The sequence below is a fragment of the Diospyros lotus genome, chromosome 12 (genome assembly GCF_014633365.1).
Source record: "Diospyros lotus cultivar Yz01 chromosome 12, ASM1463336v1, whole genome shotgun sequence".
NCBI lineage: Eukaryota > Viridiplantae > Streptophyta > Magnoliopsida > Ericales > Ebenaceae > Diospyros > Diospyros lotus.
Window position 1 is genome coordinate 23265096 of NC_068349.1, and position 16221 is coordinate 23281316.

Here is a 16221-nt window from a genome sequence, read left to right on the forward strand (position 1 = left end):
TGTCTAGGAGTCTTTGAGGGCGAGAAGTAGCTGCTCGACACGATTATTGAGACTGACGCGTCTTTCGAGGCAACTTAATTGTAAGTGTACCGCTTTGAACTTAGTACAGCTATAAATGTTAATTTCGAGAATGCTTTTATCATATTGGCATGCTATAATATGAAATCAACACGTAGACTGCATCAATGACATGATTATGAAATGCATAAATACACATTGATATTGTTGATCACACGCATATGAGGCCGTAGGGAGTACGAACTGGTATCGCTGCCTTATTAAGGGTGCACCCATACACCCCGGCTTCAAAAGAGGTGGCCGCTAAAATGGTAGATAGCATGAGGGGTGCAATTGACACCTACGATAAAAGACATTGCATACACTCATGACATTGCATTAGGTACCCTTACTTAGATGGTTCATCATCTAACATGGGTTCGCCCCTGGAACATTCAACGTTCCAGTCGAGACTTGCAGAGATGATTCCGAGATTGGTGATGTGTAGTGACGCAAGACGTCAAGAAGCGAGTAAATGTAACATGTTATGTTGTAATATGAATAGTTTAAGAATTATGTACATTGTATTTATCGTTAGACGCTTATGAATTAACTTTGTAATGAATGCCATGTCCAGTTATTATTTTATGTACTGCCATGAGCAGGTTCGATTCAGCTTCCGCTTTGTATTTATTTTCTAGTGTAGATATCTCGCACTAGATAAGGTCTTAGGAAATTTTGGGATAATGTAATGATAAAAAAAAAAAAAAAGATCAAATTTCCTAAGGCATAACACGCCCGAGAAGGCGGGCTGTTACATTTCCTTTCTCATCTACTTAGAGGCATCAATCTATGATTCTAAAAGATTCCACGTATAACATGAGTATTTCTTTAGTGCTTCGTTTATGGGATCCTACGAAAATCCTTAGATATTAATATTTTCTCATTCCCAGTCCAAACACATAAATATTTGAATATATACTCTCATAACCTACAGATTCAATGGTGGAGACTAACTCTTCTCAATGGGCATGCTAACCAAGTAGGCATAACCATTTTCATCAATCTCATTCTTATCTCTATGATTTTAGGGTTTATCTATCAGGTTATTATATATTTTAGTAACTATAGCTTCTTAGTGCAAGAACTTTCCTTGGTCATTTTTATCCCTATTTAAGGAATATCTAAATCTATTCATAATGGCTCCCTTACCTTGGAATGTTAATATGCACGTTTGTTGATTGGAAAACATGGATTTCTTTCTAGATCACTATGGCCTCCATATCTAATTTTTCATCCCAAGCTTTCTTACAAAAAGGTATATACTAGTGTTAATCCTTAGGTTATTGAAGGCAATAATTGGGCTATTATTTTGTCGGTCTCTATTGTAATACCCCAAAATATTTAGAGGCTTAAGGAAATAAATTTAGATTGAATTTTAAGAAAAAATTAATTAACTAAGTGAGTGGGTCAAATGACTTAAATTTATGTATACGTGATGGTATATATGTGCACAATATGTGTATGAATATATTTACATATAATTAGAAAATAAGAAGAAAGGGGTAACTAACAGGTTGGCTCACATGCTAGCCCGCTAACGATTCTTGGTGAGGTCCCTTTCCAAGAAAGGGACCCATAACTAGGGCAGGAGGGGGGGTAGCAAGCACCAGCTAAGGGGCTACATTGGGTACCCCCTTTAAACTATTGGGGATAGCTTGGATACCATCCCCCATTAATCTCATTAGCGCCCTTCCTTTTCTTCCTTTCTCCCATGTGTATATGGATACAATTCATAAGAAATGAAAGTTTCAAAAACAAGAATAAAATACAAATCTCTCATATTAATTGGTTTCCTTTTGGAAAATATTAGGAGTCTAATAAATTTTGGGATGGTCTTTGTGATGTCTCCAATAAGGTCACCAGAAGTTGCCTAACTTTGGTGAAGCATTGTGGCACGAGGGTGGCATGTCATGGCGGGATATGGACGGATGACAGGCTCAAGTGTTGGCATAGGGTTGTCATACCAAGGTGGAAGCAAGTGAAAGTTAAGCAAGATCGCTACGGGGCAAGCAGCGTAGTTCAAAATTTTGAACCTAACCCCGATCCCGACGATTGGACCAACGTCGAAATCAAACAATCACATACATAATAAAGTAAATCTAACCTTTAGATTTTTAAGTCGTTTGCGGATTCAAGCCGTCCAAGTGTCCGGCCTCTAACTTGTGATACGCGGCGCGCGTCCGTTGGCGAGGAGAGCGGAATGGGAGTGCTAGCTCCTTCTCCTAACAAGGCTTATGAATGGACGGGAAAATAATTGATTTTCAACTCTTGAAAACCAAAAAAAAATAAGAGGCATCATTTTGGGCATCCCATAAAGGGCTATTTATAAATAAGCAACCTCCTAGGGTTTTCCCAAACCCTAGGGGACATGGATTGGGCTAGCCCATTAATCCTAGTCCAACTAGAAATTAAAGTGGCCCAAATTCATTTATAAATATGTGGCCCAAATCTAATTCAAGCCCAAATAATTAATATTTAATATTTGGCCCAAATCTTATTTAGCCCAAATATAATATTTATTATTTAATATTTGACCCAAATCTAATTTAGCTCAAATATTTAATTTAATTTAATATTTGGCCCAAATACTTTATTTGGCCCAAGTATTAAATTAAGCCCAAATTATTAAATTAGAAACTTCTTTCTAATTTAATCATTAAGTTAGAAACTACTTTCTAATTTAATCAATTGCTATTTTAGGAAACCTTTTCCTTTATGACGACCCCTCGTCATATCGACGTCATTACGTCTGTTTGTTCTTTTCCCGTGAGAACCTACGACGGCACAACTTCTTGCCGAAGTGTCCCACTTAACCATACGTCCGCTTTCCTAGTTTAAGCCAGGGACCGTGCCTATTGCGTATGACTCATTAGGCTCCCGAATATGTTGGCAATGTGTCGGTACGAACACATAAGACAAGATTGGCCTCTAGCAAGGTATCATGCCTACCCAATTATTCAGAAGGATTCATAATCCGTAAATAACCTTTCACGAGCATGGTTACCGTCTAATTCGATCCTCTCGTCAATGTATCCTATGTGATCTCAAGTTGGCAATGTGTTGCTTGATTATGATCACATAAGTCTTTCTTCGGTTATCCGGATATCTTCACTTAATAGAAAGTGAATCAATAACTCCTTATTGATCTCTTTCACCATGGCCATGGATTTAAAGTGAATATCCACCGAAGGCGCCTTAGATACATCATCCTCTATCAAGGGATAGACGAGTCCCATCTTAGTTATGCACCCATCTCCATAAGCCTCACGATATGCCCAACGATCGCCCACGTGCAGCCTTTATCTAGGCCCATCGAAACGATGTCAAAGCATATCGGTCTTCTTATGAGATGACCGTGACAACCTCAGGTCCAAGGATTAGTTACACCCATCTCGTATGAGAATTCTATCAACATTTAACCAAAATGGATTCTCATGGCGAGTCATGTCCAGTGACATGTTCTCCAATATTGGTCACCTATGTACTTGTCTAGGCATCCCCATGCCTATGGGTGTGAGTCCCCCATTGCTATCACATAGCAAAAACATAGCACATACAAGTCTTATCGCAATTGTCAATGTCCATTCTTGACATTGCTACGACTTGGGACATTTAATGATGTCGAGAAACTGTGATGCATCATCTCACATATTTATAGATTAATCACAGTATACATCATATGGACTTCTATCTAGTTTCATCCGATCATTACATTAATAACAAGAAACTAATAGAACGACTTCTTGCAAAATTAAATAACTCTTTATTCAATATGAAATATGATTAAAAATGTCAGCGTACAATTTGCCAAATCTAATTGGGTCTAGAGCACCTACACTAACAATCTCCCACTTGCACTAGAGCCAATCACTCATGTATCTCATACCTGATGATCGAACACGACTTTCATGTTTCTCCTGGGACAAAGCTTTAGTTAAGGGATCTGCGACGTTGTCATCCGTCGATACTTTCTCTATACGCATGTCACCCCGGTTGATAACTTCTCTTATCAGATGGTAACGCCGCAATACATGTCTGGTCCGTTGATGAGACCGTGGTTCCTTCGCTTGCGCGATGGCTCCATTGTTGTCACAATACACTGTTATTGGATCAACAATGCTGGGCACCACTCCAAGTTCACCAATGAACTTACGGATCCATACAACCTCCTTAGCTAAGAACATCTCTTTAGTCCTTCTCAAGTACTTAAGGATGTTCTTCACTGCAATCCAGTGTTTCTCACCTGGATCAGCTTGATATCTACTACATATGCTCAAAGCATATGCGACATCAAGCCTCGTACATAACATGGCATACATAATCGAGCCAATGGCTGATGCATATGGTGCTAGACTCATTCTATCTCTTTCATCTTGTGTCTTTGGACACATAGCCTTGGAAAGATGTATTCCATGTGACATGGGAAGATTTCCCCTCTTAGAATCTTCCATGCTAAACCTCTTTAGCACCTTGTCAATGTACGTGCTTTGGGAGAGTCCTAGCAACCTCCTGGATCTATCTCTATAGATCCTTATTCCCAGAATATAGGTTGCTTCTCCCAAATCCTTCATGGAGAAATTTTTTGAAAGCCATTTTTTAACTGATTGCAACATGGGAACATCATTCCCTATGAGCAATATATCGTCTACATAGAGGACTAAAAAGACCACCGCGCTCCCACTAATCTTCTTGTAAACACAAGGATCATCTTCGTTTTGTGAAAAATCAAACTCTTTGATTGTCTCATCAAAACGTTGATTCCAACTCCGGGATGCTTGCTTTAGACCATAAATGGCCCTTTGTAACTTACAAATCTTATTTGCATGTTCTTGGATGACAAAACCATCGGGTTGTGTCATATACACATCCTCAATCAGGTTTCCATTGAGGAAAGCTGTTTTGACATCCATTTGCCAAATCTCATAGTCATGATAGGCAGCTATTGCAAGAAGAATCCGAATGGATTTTATCATTGCTACAGGCGAGAAGGTTTCATCATAGTCAACTCCTTGTCTTTGACTGAAACCTTTGGCCACGAGCCTGGCTTTGTACGTCTGTACATTACCTTCCATGTCAGTCTTCTTTTTGAAGACCCACTTACACCCAATGGGTCTAATACCCTCGGGTGGATCAACCAAAGTCCATACTTGGTTAGTGTACATGGAATCCATTTCGGATTTCATGGCATCAAGCCATTGACCGGCTATCGAACCACTCCAGAATTAGAGATCTATGTATCTCTTCTCTAGTTTGCAGCAAAGTGCACCCTAGGTCATCTTCTCACAAGGAGCCTCACCTTCTTCTACCAACAAGGAGAACCAATACAAATAATAGTTTGTTTAGGGGGGGTTGTTTTGACAGAAAATTAATTGGCAAAACAGAAAGATAAAGATGGATGAAAAATCAGTAAAAGATATGCAACCGGCTGTGTATTTGTCTCCTATGTGAAATCTTCCTCGTCCAACCTATATACCTTGGCTTGCTAGATGTTTTGATATCCGGATAACAAACTCAAAGCATCCCCAACAACCGTCCAAGGATTAGAATGATTGGAACAACAAAATGAATACAGAAATCTCTTGTAAACAAAATGCAGCCATTCACTCTCTATTCAACCTATCCGGACCTATGCAAGAACAACCGTTCAAGCACATAATATTCATTTCCTAGATGTTATACCAACCGGCTATAACATTCTGCTCTGTAAAGCATTTAACAGAAAATGAAACCATGCAAATTCACACAAACCTGCCATGAACTCCATGCATTCACAAATCTGCCCAAACTAAACCAAATAGAAATGAATAAGAAACAAACAACAAACCAGATTCTTGTAGCTCATCCGGGACTCAAATTCCACATGGATTCAAGACACACAACCGATTACAAATGCTCTAGCCTATCATTACAGCAAGGAAAACAAAATGGAACAAAAGATGTAGAAAACAAAAAAAATGCTACAACAACAAAAATGGGCAGAATCCTCTTTATTTTCTCCTCCCTTTCTATCTCATGATCTTCTGGAAATTAATGCTAAGAGGCCTTAAATACATGGCTAAGAAAGGAAAGGCTAGGGAGGCTAGGGTTGGGCCTAGCCCAACAGAAAACAAGTGAGCCCAAAACAGCACAATGAGCAGCCCAAGTATGCTCCTTGAAAGTAGGCCCAAGCTCCTTTAGTTGAGCCACTTCTCTAGCCCATCCAATATTCCCTAAAGCCTGGATGCATAGAGTAGAGGTAAGATAGAAAATAGTGTAAGGACAATTTGAAGCATAATAAAATAGAAACAATGAAATATCAGCAAAAATTACTTCAAATGGCCTAATAAGAATGAGGTGAAATGCTAAAATATGGTATAAATATGCATGCTATCAATTCCCCCATACTTAGATTTTTGCACTCCTGGGCAAAACACTAGACTCTATGACTCAAGAATAGAAATGTGGAAAAACACAAATTAGATGCAAGGTAGGTAAGTCTTCAAGAATTCATCATTCAAAGATCATCTTTCCTCTACTTCCAAGAAAACAAGTGACATGGAAATTCATCCAATAAGACAAATCAAAAGTAGAAGCCTCTCACAGGACAAGTGTATGCTCAAAAATCTCTCAAGAGGTGGTGGTGACTGTTTCGCTCAAATTCACCCAATCACAATTCCACTACCATAAGCTTGTTTATCTTCTCAATCTCCACTATCCATGTCAAATGCATGCCACAAATCAAAAGGACTTATTCAGGGTTGTAATGTGGGGAAGAAAGAAATGGAAAGACAACAATGAAGGAAAACATGCCTTAGGTCGAGAAAACATTTCATGCAACTCTAAGATCAAGAGATAGAATTTCCAAGCGTTATGAAGAACATTGCATCTTTATTCGGTTGAGTGCGTTTTACGCTCTGTCTCAACTTTGCTTTCTTCTTTTTCTCATCAATTTTCAATTTTTTTTTTTCGAAAGAGGTGAGTGCGTTTTACGCTCCTTCTCACCCTTCTATCCTTTTCTTGCTTTTCTTTTTCTTTTTCATGGATGCAAATGGCCTTTGGCCTTATGACTTGCTTGATGAATTCAATCTCTCTCTCTAGAATGCACTTAATATTCCTCTTCCTTCCTAAGGTTGGAAGGTCCAAAAAGGGGTGTATGAGAATGAAGGGTAAAAATGATGGCTCTAAGTGGCAAGCGAAAGGGATTGATTGAATTTTTTTTTTTCGTATAACAAAATGGCTAAATGGGGACAAGAAAGAATGCCTTAATCATGTTTGAGTCATGCATGAACAAATATAGCCTCAACCAAGAATCAAAACAAGTTCTAGAGTGGAGATCATGATAGGTGAATGCACACACAAGAAAGACAATAGGCTCAAAATCCTCACGGCTGTAGACTACCCAATCAATCTATCAAATCAAACTCATTGCCAAGTCACTCGAAATTAAGGAAGATAAGATTGAAGTTCTAATCATGATGGGTTCTTTTAGACTTAATTGCTTAACTTGCATTTCCACGCAAAACAAACTCAACTAAACCCAAGGAAAAAGAAATATGAAAAGATAAAGAAAATGTTGCTAAAATAAGAATGCTGCCTCCCCCCACACTTAGACTTTACATTGCCCTCAATGTAAACATGCAATTCCAATCAAGAAGAAGACAAGTAAATGTAAAATACTAGGGAGAGAGAAACAGCCTGGTGTATCAAATGGAGGTGGCGTTGAGGAGATGCAGCTCCTCCACAATATGCTCCTGAAAGCTCTCGTAGAATGGCTTAAGTCGCTGCCCGTTCACTGTGAATTGCTTTGCATTGGACTCGTCCTTGATTGCAACTGCACCAAAGGGAAAAACATGAATAACTATGAAAGGACCAGTCCAACGAGAACGTAACTTACCGGGCATCAACTTGAGACGAGAATTGTATAGCAGAACTTTCTGGCCAACTTCGAATGTCTTCCTCACAATAAGCTTGTCATGCACAGCCTTGGTCTTCTCCTTGTAGATGCATGAGTTCTCATATGCGTCCATCCTAATCTCCTCAAGCTCTTGAAGTTGGAGCTTTCTTTGGGACCCCGATTGATTGATGTCCATATTGCATTGCTTCACCGCCCAATATGCCTTATGCTCCACTTCCACCGGCAAGTGACACGCTTTTCCAAAAACCAACCTATAAGGGGACATGCCGATGGGGGTTTTGTAGGCCGTGCGGTAGGCCCAAAATGCATCTTCTAATCTCGTGCTCCAGTCTTTCCTATTGGGCTGGACAGTCTTCTCCAAAATCTGCTTGATTTCCCTATTTGAGACTTCAGCTTGCCCATTAGTCTGTGGATGATAAGCAGTCGCCACTTTGTGTAATACCCCATACTTACGAAGTAGGGTGTCCATCTTTCTATTGCAAAAGTGGGATCCTTGGTCGCTGATGATGGCCCTAGGCATGCCAAACCTGCAAAAGATGTGAGAACGAACAAAATCTGCAACCACAGAAGCATCATCAGTCCTGGTGGCTTTAGCTTCCACCCACTTAGAAACATAATCCACAGCTAACAGAATGTACAAATAACCAAATGACACAGGAAATGGACCCATGAAGTCAATGCCCCAAACATCAAAGATTTCACAAAACAATAAGGGTTGTTGAGGCATTTCATTCCTACGTGATATAGTGCCTGTGTGTTGACAACGTGTGCAATTCTTACAGAACTCATATGAATCCTTAAAGAGTGAAGGCCAATATAATCCAGAATCTAGGACTTTCCTAGCTGTACGTTGGGGACCAAAGTGACCACCACATGCAAGTGTGTGACAAAAATTTAAGACAGATGCAAACTCATGGTTAGGCACACATCTCCTGATGACCTGGTCACTACACATGCGCCACAGATAGGGATCATCCCACACATAATACCGAGCCTGACTCTTAAATTTATTTAGCTGTTCCTTCTTAAAATATGCAGGTAATTCAGAAGCAACTAAATAATTTACTAAATCAGCATACCAGGGCTCAACACCATGAATGTGGTATAATAACTCATCTGGGAAATCATCCCTGATAGGCTGGGAGTCCATGACTATGGAATCTGAAGAAGGAGGGACCCTGCTCAAATGATCAGCTACTAGGTTCTCGGCCCCACTCTTATCTTTTATCTCGACATTGAACTCCTGAAGTAGGAGCATCCACCGTATCAACCTGGGCTTAGCATCGGGCTTCTTCAATAGGTATTTCAAGGCTGCATGGTCAGAAAACACGACAACATTAGAACCCAGAAGATAGGAGCGAAATTTATCTAAAGCAAACACAATAGCTAAAAGCTCCTTCTCAGTCGTGGTGTAGTTTGCTTGAGCAGCATCCAAGGTGCACGAGGCATAGGCAATGACATGTGACTTCTTCTCCACACGTTGTGAAAGGACGGCGCCCACTGCAAAGTTGGAGGCGTCGCACATCAGCTCGAAGGGCAACTCCCAGTCGGGTGGCTGTATGATGGGTGGAGAAATCAATCGACTCTTTAGTTCCTCGAATGCTCGCTTGCACTGCTCATCAAAGTGGAAGGTCACTTCTTTCTGGAGAAGGTGGGAAAGTGGAAGTGCAATCTTGCTGAAATCCTTGATGAACCTCCTGTAAAATCCTGCATGGCCAAGGAAAGAACGCACCTCCTTCACAGAGGTGGGGTAAGGCAATGAAGCAATAACATCAACCTTAGACCGATCCACTTCTATACCCTTCTTAGATAGAACATGCCCTAAAACAATTCCTTGTTCTACCATGAAATGACATTTTTCGAAATTTAAAACAAGGTTCTTTTCAATGCATCTCTCTAGGACTCTACCCAAGCTAACCAAGCAATCATCAAAAGAAGTGCCATAAACTGAAAAATCATCCATGAACACTTCCATGCAATGCTCTATAAAATCTGAAAATATACTTACCATGCATCGCTGAAAGGTACCTGGAGCATTACATAGACCGAAAGGCATTCTTCTATAAGCGAATGTGCCAAAGGGGCAGGTGAAGGTGGTCTTCTCTTGATCCTCTAGGGCTATGCAAATCTGAAAGTACCCGGAAAAACCGTCAAGGAAACAATAGTGTGACTTACCAGCCAACCTCTCCAACATCTGATCAATGAATGGGAGGGGAAAATGATCTTTTCTGGTTGCTTGGTTCAGCTTTCTATAATCAATGCAGACTCTCCAACTGTTCTGCACTCTCATGGGGATGAGCTCATTGTGCTCATTTGGGACCACCGTGATGCCCGTCTTTTTTGGAACAACTTGCACGGGACTCACCCACTTGCTGTCAGAAATAGGGTAAATAATACCGGCTGCAAGTAATTTACTTACCTCCTGTTTTACCACATCAAGGATGGTTGGGTTAAGTCTTCTTTGAGGCTGCCTTGCTAGTTTTGCTCCTTCCTCCAATAAGATACGGTGCATGCAAGCAGATGGGCTGATTCCAGTTATGTCCGCTAAAGTCCACCCAATTGCTTTCTTATTATTTTTCAGCACATCCAGCAACTTTCTCTCTTGGTCAGGCTGCAAGTTGTTTGCAATGATGACTGGCAGCTTCTCATCTTTCTCCAAGAATGCATACTTGAGGTGCTAAGGCAAAGGCTTGCACTGAATGGTGGGTGGCTGCTGCAAAGAGGGGGGTGACCTATTTGACTGGAACTCTAACTCCAAGGCACTATCAACCTGCTCAACAAGGTTAGCAGCACTATCTTCCACTTGGGAAATGTTAGCATCAAAATCAAACTCATGTCTATGCAAAAATTCAGCAATCTCTAAGCATGCAGCACATTGACTCTCTCCATCACTACAATTAGTGCAAATAATCGTATCTGGGAACTCATGCACAGTGGGGATTTTATCAATTAAATCAGAAGACTCAGAACATGCTTCATTCACTAACAGGTCAACTCTATTTACTTGAAAAGTGGAATGATCCTCGGCAAGGAATTTCATGGCATCAAGTATCTTGAAGTTAATTGTGTTACCAGCAAATTCCATGGAAAGTGTACCCTCATGCACATTGATAATAGTTCTAGCAGTTTTTAAGAATGGTCTCCCTAGGATCAAGGGTGCATGCTCAAGTGTGCTGTTATCTTCCATATTCAAAACATAAAAATCTGCTGGAAAGATTAAATCCTTAACCTTAACCAGCACATCTTCTAGGACTCCAGTGGGGTGTGCAGTACTTCTATTGGCTAGTTGGACAACCACTCCTGTTGGCTTCAAAGGACCACACTGCAATGAAGCATAAATAGAGTTAGGCATGACATTAATGGATGCACCTAAATCTAGTAAAGCATTGCTAAATTGCATGTCTCCTATAGTACAAGGAATGGAAAACATCCCTGGATCTTTACACTTTGCTGGCATGGCAGGTTGGATAAGGGCAGAGACATTTCTCCCAAGGTTGATCTTCTCATTCCCCATAAGCTTCCTCTTGTGAGTACACAAATCTTTGAGAAATTTTGCATACTTGGGGATCTGTCTAATGGCTTCAAGGAGGGGAATGTTGACTTCAACTTTCTGGAATGTTTCCAGAATCTCTTTATCCACTTCGGCCTCTGCTCTTTTCTTGTTTTGTGTTGCTCGATGTGGGAATGGTAGGGGCTGGATGTTGGAAGACTCTCCTTGTTCTTGATAGCTGGAGTTTGGTTGCTTGGCTTCTTGGACTGAGGGGGGTTGCTGCTCTTTGCTACCCTCTACATTCTGCTCCTCTACATGTTGCTCCATGTTTGATGATGGTGGAGGGGTTGGGATGATCACTTCTTTCCCACTTCGAAGCATGATGGCACTAACATTACCCCTTGGATTGGCAACTGGTTGTGAAGGAAGCTGCCCCGAACCTTGACTCCTTAACTCATTGATGTTTGTGGCTAGCTGGCCTATTTGGGTCTCCAAATTTTGAATTGTGGTTTCTGTTTTCTGTTGGAATTGGAGTGTGTTGGCTGCTAGTTGCTTAACAAGATCATCTAAGGTAGGTTCTGACTTGGGTAATGGTGGTGCTTGTTGCATAGCTTGATTCTGCCTTGGTGGTGGAGCATGGTTGCTTGAAATTGAAGGATGGAACCTCTGCTGAAATGGTTGATTTTGGTGGTATGGCTGCTGCTGGTGCACATGTTGACTGGAAGGGCTGCCATATCTGAGGTTTGGATGGTCTCTCCAACCTGGATTGTAGGTGGCTGAGTATGGATCATACTTGTGTTGTGGATGCTGCTGGAAAGGTGGATTGTGCTGCTGGAAAGGTCTACCAGGGAAGATGCCAGCAACAGATTCATTATTTTCTTGCAACTGTGGGCATTGATCTGTTGTATGGGATGGCAAGGAGCAAATGCCACAAAGCTGCTGCTGGGGTTGCTTTCTCTCTAATGCCAACTGCCTGACCATGGAAGCCAATTCCTCAAGCTTGTTTTCCATCCTTTGCTGGTCCATAGTGGCAGCCACATTGACTTCATTGATGGCTTTTGTAGGAGTGTTAATTCTGGTGTCAAATTGCTGGGCATTTTGTGCCATCTTTGATATCAGCTCTTGTGCAGCTACTGGGGTCTTCTCTGCCAAAGCTCCTCCACTTGCAGCATCTACCAAGTACCTGTCCATGGGGATTAGACCTTCATAGAGATACTGAATTAGGAGTTGGTCACTTATCTGATGGTGAGGACAGCTGGAATACAACTTCTTGAACCTCTCCCAATACTCATGTAGAGTTTCACCACTCATCTGCCTTATACCACAAATTTCCTTCCTTATTGATGCTGTTCTGGAGGCTGGAAAGAATTTTTCCAGGAAGATCCTTTTCAATCCATCCCAACTGGTAATAGCAGCTGGTGGTAGGTAGTAGAGCCAATCTTTGGCTGATCCATCAAGTGAGAATGGGAAGGCTCTCAGCTTGATCTGCTCTTCATCTACTCCTTGTGGCCGCATGGTTGAGCAAACAACATGAAATTCTTTTAGATGCTTGTGCGGATCCTCTCCTGCAAGACCATGAAACTTGGGCAACAAGTGGATTAGTCCAGATTTTAGTTCAAAGTTAGCATCCAACTGTGGGTATTGAATACATAGGGGCTGGTAATGCACATCAGGTGCAGCCAGCTCTCTAATGGTTCTACCATCCAAATGACCATGATTTGCATTATTTCCATTACCATTATTTCCATTATTTCCATTACCATTATCTGCCATATTGATGAATTCTGGAATAGGTTCGGATGAAGTATTAGAAGCACTATTAGGGTCAATCCTATCCCGAGACTTAAGCTCTCTAGCTTGCCTTCTAAGAGTGTTCTCTAATTCAAGATCCAAGTCAAGTAATGTTTTCTTAGATGACCTGGTCATGCATTAGAGATTAGCACAAAAATAGCACACAAAATGGCCTATGCATACCAAGAACACAGAAACACAAAAAAAAAAAAAAAAACACACAAACAAAAACAAAAAACACACAAACACAAAAACACAAAAACACAAAAACAGGTCAAACAATAAGCCCTTAGATGATTTTTTTATGCAATTTTTCACAAAATTTCAACACAAAAACACTGAGGGACCTAAAAACACTAAAAACCACACCAAATTAGCCACTGAGAAACACAAAATGGCCCCAAAAGTGGTCTAAACGTTGGAATTTGGCCAAAAAAGGGTCTCCTCACCACAACTTTGTGACTCTTTATCCCCACACCCCCATTTCTTTGGACACCAAAAATCAGCTCAATCGGAGCAAGTGAAAATCTGTGAACAGTAACCGTCAAAATCGTTTTTTTATCAAATCAGCTCCTATTTTGCCTCAAAGACCACTCTAAATGCAAGAAAACATCAAGGGATGCATAAAGACATGAAAGAACATCAAGTAAGGATGAGAAGGGAAGAGGATAGCACCGGTATCTCGAGCTCAATCCTTAAATAATGCTATCTGTTATGGGGATGGTCAAAACAGCTGTTGAATGGGAAAGCTGCTGTGGGTGATCTCCTCTTGGTTGCAGCTGCAGGGTTGTCTATCTGCCAAACGAAAAGAAGGTTAGTGGGAACGTTAAAAGGAATGCTAGAAGATAAAATAAGAGGAATGCTAAAAGGGAAAATAAAAGGAATGTCCTCTTGGTCAGGTGATCTGCTGTCAGAGGCAGAAAAGTGGGATTCAGCTTTCTAAAAATGGTTATGCTCTCCTGATCTGCTGCAGGCTTGTCTACTTGCTGTGTGAGCTTGCTTTTCAGCGCCTATCAGAGCACATGAAGATCAGAGAAGGACACAAGGTGTGCTACTAAAAATCAAAGAAGGACTGCAGGTGTTTTTTGCTTTTTCAGTTGCTGCAGGGCTGCAGGGTTGCAGGGTTGCTTTTCCAGAAGATCAGGTCGTGCAGCCCTCTCCAACAGCCACTTCTTTGTTCAAAAATAATACTAGAAACAAGAAAACAGAAAAGGAAAACACACAAACACAAAAAAAAGATCGAAAAGGTAAATAAGGCTTTTCTGTTGCTGCTTGCTATCAGTTCATCTCAAGAACAGAATAGCTTTCACCAAGAACACCAAACTGATAACCTCATAAACAACTGATAACCTTTTCACCAAGAACACAAAATAGATAAAACACTCAAACAAGAAAACAAAACAAACAGAAAATAGGGTCGGTCCTCTATGTTTTTAGAAGAAAAACTTGGCTCCCCGGCAACGGCGCCAAAATTCTGACCGGCTATCGAACCACTCCAGAATTAGAGATCTATGTATCTCTTCTCTAGTTTGCAGCAAAGTGCACCCTAGGTCATCTTCTCACAAGGAGCCTCACCTTCTTCTACCAACAAGGAGAACCAATACAAATAACAGTTTGTTTAGGGGGGTTGTTTTGACAGAAAATTAATTGGCAAAACAGAAAGATAAAGATGGATGAAAAATCAGTAAAAGATATGCAACCGGCTGTGTATTTGTCTCCTATGTGAAATCTTCCTCGTCCAACCTATATACCTTGGCTTGCTAGATGTTTTGATATCCGGATAACAAACTCAAAGCATCCCCAACAACCGTCCAAGGATTAGAATGATTGGAACAACAAAATGAATACAGAAATCTCTTGTAAACAAAATGCAGCCATTCACTCTCTATTCAACCTATCCGGACCTATGCAAGAACAACCGTTCAAGCACATAATATTCATTTCCTAGATGTTATACCAACCGGCTATAACATTCTGCTCTGTAAAGCATTTAACAGAAAATGAAACCATGCAAATTCACACAAACCTGCCATGAACTCCATGCATTCACAAATTTGCCCAAACTAAACCAAATAGAAATGAATAAGAAACAAACAACAAACCAGATTCTTGTAGCTCATCCGGGACTCAAATTCCACATGGATTCAAGACACACAACCGGTTACAAATGCTCTAGCCTATCATTACAGCAAGGAAAACAAAATGGAACAAAAGATGTAGAAAACAAAAAAAATGTTACAACAACAAAAATGGGCAGAATCCTCTCTATTTTCTCCTCCCATTCTATCTCATGATCTTCTGGAAATTAATGCTAAGAGGCCTTAAATATATGGCTAAGAAAGGAAAGGCTAGGGAGGCTAGGGTTGGGCCTAGCCCAACAGAAAACAAGTGAGCCCAAAACAGCACAATGAGCAGCCCAAGTCTGCTTCTTGAAAGTAGGCCCAAGCTCCTTTAGTTGAGCGACTTCTCTAGCCCATCCAATATTCCCTAAAGCCTGGATCCATAGAGTAGAGGTAAGATAGAAAATAGTGTAAGGACAATTTGAAGCATAATAAAATAGAAACAATGAAATATCAGCAAAAATTACTTCAAATGGCCTAATAAGAATGAGGTGAAATGCCAAAATATGGTATAAATATGCATGCTATCAGCCATTTCCTAGAGTCAATGTCTGACATTGCTTCATCATAGGTATTTGGTTCGTCATTCTCAACCAGAAGCACATCTCCATGTGTCGAGATGAGAAATCCATATCTCTCAGGCTCATGACGAACTCTCGTTGACCTACGAAGTCCTTGTGTGGAAGATTAGGGAATTGACACAACATCTTGTGTCTGATCTTCCTCGGGTTCTTGGAGGGGAGTATCTGTTTGTGGATCACCTCGAATCTCATCGAGTTTAACATTCCTCCCACTAACCACAGCATCTAAGAATTCCTTCTCAAGGAATACCGCATGCTTGGCAACAAACACCTTTTGTTCCTGTG

The 16221-nt window shown here is 40.7% G+C and overlaps 1 non-coding gene across 1 annotated transcript; it reads left to right on the forward strand.

Moving 5' to 3' along the window:
• Positions 1-12681: 12681 nt before the first annotated feature.
• Positions 12682-12786, forward strand: LOC127787771 (small nucleolar RNA R71). Its single transcript, XR_008020235.1, has one exon. It is a non-coding gene; the product is annotated as a small nucleolar RNA R71 (small nucleolar RNA).
• Positions 12787-16221: the final 3435 nt, after the last annotated feature.